This window comes from Zingiber officinale, chromosome 6A (genome assembly GCF_018446385.1).
Source record: "Zingiber officinale cultivar Zhangliang chromosome 6A, Zo_v1.1, whole genome shotgun sequence".
In the NCBI taxonomy this organism is placed as follows: Eukaryota; Viridiplantae; Streptophyta; class Magnoliopsida; order Zingiberales; family Zingiberaceae; genus Zingiber; species Zingiber officinale.
Window position 1 is genome coordinate 62,715,803 of NC_055997.1, and position 9,925 is coordinate 62,725,727.

Genomic DNA, 9,925 nt, shown 5'->3' on the forward strand with positions numbered 1-9,925 from the left:
AATGGTGTAAAAAATAATATCATGGATATATTAAAAATAAAATATAGTGTTAGATTCCTTACACAAGTTGGGCTCGATGGACCGGTCGTGCTTAATCAGTTGGGCAAACCCAATCAATTGTGCAAATTTAGGAATTTGGTTCACCCAAGTGGGCTTGATGGGCCTGTAGAACCAAATAGACCGAACTAATTTGATCAAACAGGTGGGCAAGACTAACTAGGTGGATTGATTAGGCGAAGTGAACTTAATGGGTTAGGTGAACCAACTGAACTTGACTGGCAGAGCAGCTCCGGCATACTTGGCGAACCAGACAGGGTAGATCGAGTGGGACTAGAAGAACAGGCCGAGGCGCGCCGAGTAGATTGTGTGGACCATACCGACCAAATGGGGGCGCGGCAATACCCGAGCTACCATCTGTTCTTGCTCAGCTTTACATCGAGCGAGCACCTATCAGGCAATAAAATGTTAGAAAGAATCATTACAAATGAGGAATTGCTTCATGATGAACAAAAGATTCATCAAGAACTGCCACAAGAACCAAGTCCAACTTCATTAAAGATTCAAAAAAAATCTCCAACCTGATTTTTCAATGAAGGAACTTCTCGATGAATGATGCATTGAGAATCCACCAGTCCCATTCTCTCATGAGCCTCCTTTAATCAGTAAACAGAAATCATCAAAACTACTTTAAAAATTGGAGAAGCAACAAACTGCCACAAGTACCTCCACACATCTTCTGAGTGAGAAGTCGAGACCCCATTCATCAACCAAGTCATTCTGCAGCAATGGTGACAACTTTGGATCTGTTCGAAGATGCAGAATCGACATAGTAAGGAACATGAAGTAAACAAGCATACCTGAATCATGTGCCATATGCAATGTCAGGTGCCATCTCAATGAAACTGTATCAGAAGTAAAAAGTGTTGCTGATGAAACTAAGGTGTGATTCGCAAAGAGATGGTACGGAAAGGAAGGTATATACGCAGCACACGGAGGAAGATGAGGATCGGAGCATCTGCCATGTGCCTCCTTTGTTTCTCTGCTTAATCCGAATCGCATATACTTAAGTTATTTAAAATTTACTTGAGAGATAAAGAACAGTAACAGCAAGAAAAACACATTTAGTCTTAGTAATGAGTTAAGAAAGAAAGAACAGATAAAACTACTAAGCTTAAATTTTGATGTTGAATGTCTAGGCCAACTACACAATTTTGTTTTTCTCATCTGAACTTTGGCTCGACGTGCACAGTTTGTCTCGTAGGTTGATTCTGAAAATGCAAGGCTTCCTAGCTAAGTATTCTTTTCTATCGTTTATAAAGGTAGAAACTCATGCTACTTAGGGTCCAATGGTCGAATGGTTAATGGAAGAAAAAAATTTGGACGATGCCATCGACTAGACAGTGTTACAGTAGAACATCATGGAATGGACAGTGATGACTGACATCGTTGCCAATCCAGTTATCGAAACCTTTGGTTGTTAATGCATTCAAATTAAAGAAAACTAGAAGCTAAACAGATAAGCCAACTTGAAACTCACTTATGGACTTCACTTCCTGTTTGCCTTATTGTCATTCGCCATACCAAACTTCTATTACCTGGCATAGCACCAGGTTGGGAGATCTCCAGCCCATGCCTTTTTACCAAATTAACATACCTGCACTATACACAGTTTCTGAGGGTTTGAATGCAGGCACGAACAAGTTAAAAAAACTTACTCTTCTCCATCAAGATGAGTAAGATCCAGATCTTCATCCTAAATGAATATGTACTCGTATGGAGCAACAATGTCGTGATGCAAAAATCGTTTTGCGAACCACCTTTAAGTATCAATTAGGAGGATAAGAATTGTTAACTGCTGGATTATCAAACAAAGAGCAAGTGCTGAGAAATGGAATCAGGATCCACACACCATTTAGTCTGTTTTATGGCACTGACATGAATAGCCTTCTTGGACCATTCAAATTCGTCCCATTCACTTGTGCGACCGTTGTAGTGGAACAACAAGATTGTAAAATTTTCTGAGAACTGTGACAATGAAATCTTAGATACACTAAGAAAAATCTTTTTAACAGTTAAAAATTAGAGAACAGCAGAAATAGAAACGCTCATTAGTTACTATCAAAATCTGATAAAAGTTCCTTGAGAAAAAAAAATAGATTGAGTGAATTACATGAGTGTAAATGAGTGGAATAAGATGTCTAATTTTCAATCTAACATAACAAGGGGCGTATATTTAAAGGCCCTTTACTAACTTTTTAATTGCAATATCAATATTCATTCTCATGTCATATCCAACAGAAAAAGTTACAAGATGCTTCTGCTTAATCTGCAAATCCTGTGTAAAATCATATCGTGCGTGAGAAAAACTTAATAAATATCACAATTTTAATTAGGAGACAAACATATCCACAGATTTTTCTTAAAAAGGGAGTTAGACTGGCCGTGAAGGCTACCCACTATGTTTACGCATGTCTTAAAGTGAATTCTTGCATGAATCTTAAAGCACCATTTATGTTCACAACCTAAGATGCTAGGTAAGTGCAATTAGATTGATACGGGTTATGACAAACGGATCTAATAACGTGGTGATCAAAGTTAGGTAAGGTGGGGATCAAAATCAGAATGAGGGAGCAATTCTCATATGACTCTGTCGATCGCCCCATGATAAAACTTTAGGGTCTTAACCAAGTGGTTACAAAGTAGGGCGCTCGAATAAAGCCAACTGGCAATAAAGCCGATCGGATATAAGGACTCTAACGTCTTACTCTGAAAATCAGGAAATAATATACCTGATTAGTCAAGTAGCCAACTGAATGTAAGGGAGCTTGACCAGGTGAAAATCTGGCCAAACTCTAAGCGTTTAAACTTTCTGAAAACCCCTTACCATAAAATTGGATAGAGGTCGATCGAACATAAGACTCTCCATGTATGCCCCGACGAGTAAAGCTCAGACAAGCTTAAAGATATTTGACCTCATAAAAGTCTTAGTATAAGATCGGTCGGATAAAGGCCAATAGAACACAAGGTTATCTGTATACGCCCCGCCAGGTAAAAATTGGGCGAGCTTAAAGACACTTGGCCTCATAAAAGTCTTAGTATAAGATCAACCGGATGAAGGTCAATCGAACATAAGGCTGTCTGTGTACGCCCGGGTAGGTAAAGACTGAGCGGGCTTAAAGACACTTGGCCTCATAAAAGTCGTAGTAGAAGATCGGTTGAATGAAGGTCGATCGAACACAAGGCTGTCTATAGATGCCGGGTCGAATAAAGCCGACTGGCCATAAAGCCGATTGGATATAAGGGCCCTAACGTCTTACTCTGAAAATCAAGAAATAATATACCTGATTAGTCAAGTAGCCGGTCGAATGTAAGGGAGCTTGACAAGGTGAAAATATTACCAAGCTCTAAGCGTTTAAACTTTCTAAAACCCCCTTACCATAAAACTGACTGGATAGAGGCCGATCGAACATCAGGCTCTCCATGTATGCTCGGTCGAGTAAAGCTTGGACAGGCTTAAAAATACTTTACCTCATAAAAGTCTTAGTATAAGATCAGTCGGATGAAGGCCGATAGAACGCAAGGCTATCTGTATACGCCTGGCCAGGTAAAAATCGGGCAGACTTAAAGACACTTGGCCTCATAAAAGTCTTAGTATAAGATCGTCCAGATGAAGGCCGATCGAACATAAAGTTGTCTGTGTATGCCTGGTCTGGTAAAGACCGGGCGGGCTTGACTGGGCAAAAGATCGGACGAGTTTAAAGACACGTATCCTTAGGAAACTCTATATATCCACTCAGTCGAGCACGGGTCTACCAAGTTTAAGTTACCTAATGTTACATTATCTCTAAAATAAAGCTCTAATATATATAATTTATCATATGACTTCTTGAATGAAGTTTTGACATACTGTGGGCACTATATTAGTCTCTGAACAGATCTTTGTAGTACTCAATATATGACAAAGCAGATTAATACAATAGCAAGCAATGTGGTTGGCATTATGGACTGGCCGAGATACTATGACAGAATACAATGTCAAGTAATATGGCCGACCTTACGAACCGGCCGAGATATATTCAGCAGACAAACAATCAACAACATTTTAATAGTCTGACATAATTGTTGGGGAATATTCCTTTAGAAGCTCCTTCGGAGTGAATCTGGTTTCTCATTGGTGATTCATCTATAATGACATCTCCCTCTAATGACTTCAGAAAAGGTTTAGTTATAAACGATAAAAGAGGTACATCTACGAGTACAAAAAAATTCCTTGGAAGCTGAACTACCTAACAAACTCTAACGCATATATAAAGCCACCTTATGGTCATGGAGATAGTGAGAGGTGGTATAAAAAGGTGGGGTCCTCTCCATTAGCAAGGTACGTAATTTTCGCATTTAAGACCTTCATTCACACATCCACTACTGTTCTTCTTCCATTTACAAGGAATTGTACTGATTTGAGCATCGGAGGGTCTTGCTAGGGACCCCTTTCCGGGTCTTTTGTCACTAATGCTTCGTTGGATCGTCTGGTAGTGCACGGGATCATTGAGGAGCTTCATCCCAGATCGGAGTCAACTATTCATCAACAAACCATCCACTTGAGCCAGCGCATCATCTCCTCAGCCTTTAGACAAGATCAAATTTGGCACCATCTGTGGAAATCTTCGCCTGAATCTGAAGCTACGAAATGGAGGAGGTTGGAAAACTCGCTACCGTTATCTTAACACAGGAAGATCTGGATTTTTCATCAACGCCCGAGCATAAAAATTACTTCAACAACAACAACAAGCCAACACTGGTAGTACGCTGCCACCACCAAATCTGGCAGCGTAACAACCCATCAAAGAAAAATAGGACTCAAGAGGAAGGCTCTGCTCGCTTGCTTCCTGCACCTCTCTCACCAACGCGGCGCCCCCGAGCACTTTTCCGCACACCGCTGGAACAGTTGGGCCAAGGAAGAGCACTCCAAGAATCTTCTAGAGAAGCACCTGCGCGGGATAAGCGCCAAGGAAAAGTCGTAGCCAGCGATAGCTCCCCTGAGTGAATCGTCACCCCATTCTCTCAACGGGTGTTAGACGATCCATTGCCAAAACATTACCAGAATCTGAACATAGGAGTGTATTCGGGAACAATCGACCCGGAAGACCCTCTCCGCAAGTTTAAGAACGCTGCCCTCCTTCAACAATTTGTGGACGACGTTAAATGCTGAATGTTCCTCACCACATTTGGCGGAGTAGTATAACGATGGTTCAAACGGTTGTCAGATAACTCATTCACCGTTTCAAGGACTTCCGCAAGGTATTTCTTCACCACTTCTACAACAACTGGTGGTATCACAAAACCCCTTGGAGCATTTTCTCACTCAAATAGGGGCCCAAAGAGACCATCCGATTCTATATCAAGAGGTTTAATCAAGTGGCTATGGATGTTCCTATGGCCACCACGGAGATTTGGTAAAGATTTTAGTGAGTGTCTTTTCTCATGGACTCACTAATAATGATTTTATCAGAGATTTGGTTAGAAAACCTCCAACCAACTTTGACCTGCTGATTGAATGGACAACTGAATTCATCAATATTAAAGAAGCCTAGGCGACCCGAAAGAAGGACACTACACCAGCTCCTGCTCCAATCATAGAGCGCTTGGCATTACCTGCCCCTCCACCCAAAGGACCTCGGGCAAGTCATCAATACTATCATTAAGAATTGCGGCCTCAAGTAGTGCAAAATGTGGAAGTCCCTCGGGAAGCTCCATGAAAGTGGTGCACATATCATCGGGCAGCTACTCATATTACGGAGGATTATTACACTCTACAGAATCAACGAAACGACAACCCCTGATATCATCGGCATTCACCAGCCCCAAACCGGAGACTATATACATGGTAAAATAGTCCGCTCAAGATTGAGTACTGGGTGACTGAGCCATAGCAGGGAACCCTACAGCTCCAGGCTAAGCAAACCCAAGTGTCCGCCCAAGTTCAACAAGAACAGCCTTCCGCACAGTAAAAAGAAACTGCAGTAATGCCGCTCGGGGTAATATCAACATGATAACTAAAGGACCAACTGATGGTGATTCCAATCGAGTAAGGAAGTCACACACTCGGCATCTGGTCATTCATGAAGTCGGATATAGTGCAGAGTGGGTGGTCGGGCCTGACATCAGCTTCGGCCCCAGAGATCTAAAGGGAGTGAAAATACCCATGATGATGTATTAATAATTAAGGTTGTTATAGCCAATTACAATATCTCTCACACTTTTATTGATATAGGCAGCTCAGTTATCTTCAAGTAAGCATTTAAGTAGCTACAAATGGACCCAAGTGAACTTCAACCTATGACAACTCCTCTGTACGGACTCACGAGTAATGTGGTCTAGCCGCTCGACTAAATAAAGTTGGTCATATCCTTAGGGGAGGAGCCCCTGATGAGAACACGTCGATCAATTTTTATAGTGGTGCGCGCGCCTTCTGCCGACAATGTCATTTTGGGTCGACCAGCCCTAACTGAATTCCGGGTGATCGTTTCAACCTTCTGCCAAAATGACCAAGTGGGAGAGGTCAAAGGTGATCAACTGGTAGTGGGCAAGTGCTACGTGGAGATAGTGAAGATAGAGGTTACTCGAAAAATGCAAGGATGGAGGTTAATGTTATTCAAGAAAAGTCGTCCGTCCTGGTGTATGAAGAAAAAGAAGAGGTACAAATTCATATTAATCGGCCGGAGGCCACCACTCAGATAGCGGTCGACCTAGCTACTGAGTTTAAGGTCGACCTGGTGGAGTGTCTGACACACAATAGTGATATATTTGCCTGGATGCCCAAAGAAGTAACGGGCATATCTCCAACAATCATGGAGTATGTACTCCATGTCTATCCTGACGCTCGTCCGGTCAAACAAAGAAAGCGAGATTTCGAGACCAACAAAATAAAATCATTAAAAAAGAGGCGGACAAGTTATTGGAGGTGAGCTACATCAGGGAAGTGCAGTTCTCGAGTTGGCTAGCAAATGTTATCCTGGTTTTCAAGCCTGGAAACAAGTGGCGGGCTTGTATTGATTTCAGAGATCTTAATAAAACTTGCCCGAAGAATTATTATCCCCTACCCCACATCGATCCAGTTATTGATTCTACCTCTGGCTATGAATCCATCTATATGTTGGATGCTTATCAAGGATATCATCAAGATCCGCTCGCCAAGGAGGACCAGGAAAAGGTCAATTTCATAACTACCGAGGGCACTTATTATTATAATGTTATGTCATTCGGACTAAAGAATACAGGAGCAACCTATCAAAGACTTATGAACATGATCCGTTAAAAGCAAATTGGGCCGAACATGGAAGTCTACATGGATGATATCCTCATCAAATCTCTTCAGGCTGCAGATTTAATCAAAGACATAGAAGCAACCTGCAGAACCTTGAGGCAATATGGGCTCAAGCTCAACCTTTGCAAATGTTTATTCGGAGCTATAAATGGAAGATTTTTGGGCTACATAGTCACAGAACGAGGGATCGAAGCCAATCCTAGTAAAGTACAAGCTCTACAAAACATGGCTCCCCCACGCATCCTGAAAAAGACCCAAGATTGACTGGCCGAATTACTGCGCTATCTCGCTTCATCTCCCGATCGACTGATCGAAGTCTGCCTTTCTTTAAAATACTTCATCGAGCAATCAAATTCTAGTGGGATGCCAACTACGAAAAGGTGTTCGAGGAGCTAAAGAATTATTTGTCGGATCTGTCCATCCTAGCTAAGCTAATAGTGGGTTAAACTTGATAGGTTTAATTGTAAACTAATGAACAAGTTATTAGTTTAGTGTAGGTGAGATAGGAGGGAAAAGAGCAACAATCTGTATATTTTTTGAATCATTTATTAAAGGGAGCAGAATCTCGCTACACCGCACTCGAGAAATTGGTGTATAAATTGGTCTTGGTTGCTCGAAGGTTGCATCCTTATTTTTTGTCGCATTCAATCATCATACTGTTAGGCACTTTAGGTCGAGTGCTTGTTAACCCTAAAGCGTCTAAAAGATTGATCAAATGGACAACTGGGCTTAGTAAGTATGATATACAATACCTATTAGAATGTATACTAAAAGTCTAGCTTTTTGTAAACATTTATTTTGAAATAAAGAATCACATTAGTCAAATGTCTACATTTGTATACTAAGTGTAGTTGTTCAATTAATTTATATTGTAGATAACATGGTGTGTGGTGTCACACATAGAAGATCATGTTATCAATTCCTTATAAATTATAAATAGAAGCTCACGACTAAGATGGAAAGGAACAAACCATTGGAATAGTCGTAGTGTAATTTGGTATTAGTTTATCTTAACTATAAAATTACACTAGTACACTCTCAGTGTATTGAGCATGACCATTTAAGGTATGTTCTTTTTATACTCACTGAAAGAACAAGACTTTTATTATTATGGAAGTGTGTGCTCTTAATCCTGATATAATAACAAACACATATATCTAATATTTATTTCTTTGACTTATCAATGGGTGAGATTTAGTTCGATAAATCAAGAGGCCCGATAAGTTGGAAAATGGTATTGTTTATATGGTGTGTTGTTGATTATAGAATGAAACTGTGTCCTAGTAATCTAGGTTAATGATGTCCCCAAGAGGAGCTCATAAGGATTGTCATGTAAACCCTACAAGTGGACTTAGTCCGACGTAACAATAAGGTTGAGTGGTACTACTCTTGGAGCTAGATATTAATTAAGTGAGTTGTCAGTAACTCATTTAATTAGTGGGCATTCTATATCTTAAACACAGGGAGATTAACACACTCATGATAAGAAGGAGCTCATATAGTAATATGGGATTGGTGCGGTAGTTCAATAATAACTCTTTAGTGGAATGAGATATTATTGATGAACTTGAGTTGGGTGTTCGGGGCGAACACGAGAAGCTCAAGTTCATCGGGAGACCAAAATCAATTCCTCCTCTCGGTCTCTGTCGTAGCCTCTTATTCATAAAGTCTTATACCCACTCATACCCACCTTCTTACCCACCTTAAGGTGGTCGGCCAAGCTTAGCTTGAAGCCCAAGCTAGGGCCGAGCAAACCAAGGTTGGATGGGTCAAGTAGGTGGTCGGGCCTAGCTTGAACCCAAGCTTAGGTGTCCGGCCACAATTAAATAAAAGGAGTTTATTTAAAATCTTTCCTTATGTGGAAGCCATGGTTTTAAAAGAGAGTTTAAAATTTAAATATTTCCTTTTATAGTTTTCTACAAAAGATTAAGAGAAAGGTTTGATATCTTTCCTTATTTGTAGTTAAAAAGAAGATTTTAATTTTTGATAAAACTTTCCTTTTTTGTAACCATCCTCATGGTTTTAAAAGAGAGTTTTAAAATTTAAATCTTTCCTTTTATAGATTTTTACAAAAGATTAAGAGAAAGGTTTGATATCTTTCCTTATTTGTAGTTAAAAGGAAGATTTTAATTTTTGATAAAACTTTCCTTTTTTGTAACCATTCTCATGATTTTAAAAGAGAGTTTTAAAATTATAAATCTTTCCTTTTATAGTTTTCTACAAAAGATTAAGAGAAAGATTTGATATCTTTCTTTATTTGTAGTTAAAAGGAATATTTTAATTTTAGAGAAAACTTTTTTTTTTATAAATCATCCACATGTTTTAATAGAGAGATTTTAATTTATAAAAGTTTCCTTTTATGAATAACCATGAAGGAAATTTTTAAAGAGAAATTTTTATTTTAAAAATTTCTGGAAACAAATTAGGAAGTTTTAATTTTATGTTTAAAACTTTCCTTGTTTGGAAGACATGATGTGGCCGGCCATTGAAAGGTTTAAAAGGAAATTTTTTTAATTAGTTAAATTTTCCTTTCATTGACAAGGAAAATAAGGAAGTTTTTATTAAAACTTTCCTTATTTGCCAAGACCAAGGAATATAAAA

The 9,925-nt window shown here is 39.5% G+C and overlaps 1 pseudogene; it reads right to left on the bottom strand.

Moving 5' to 3' along the window:
- Nucleotides 1-330: 330 nt before the first annotated feature.
- Nucleotides 331-5,754, bottom strand: LOC121994851 (annotated as a pseudogene).
- Between the last annotated feature and the right edge of the window lie 4,171 nt (nt 5,755-9,925).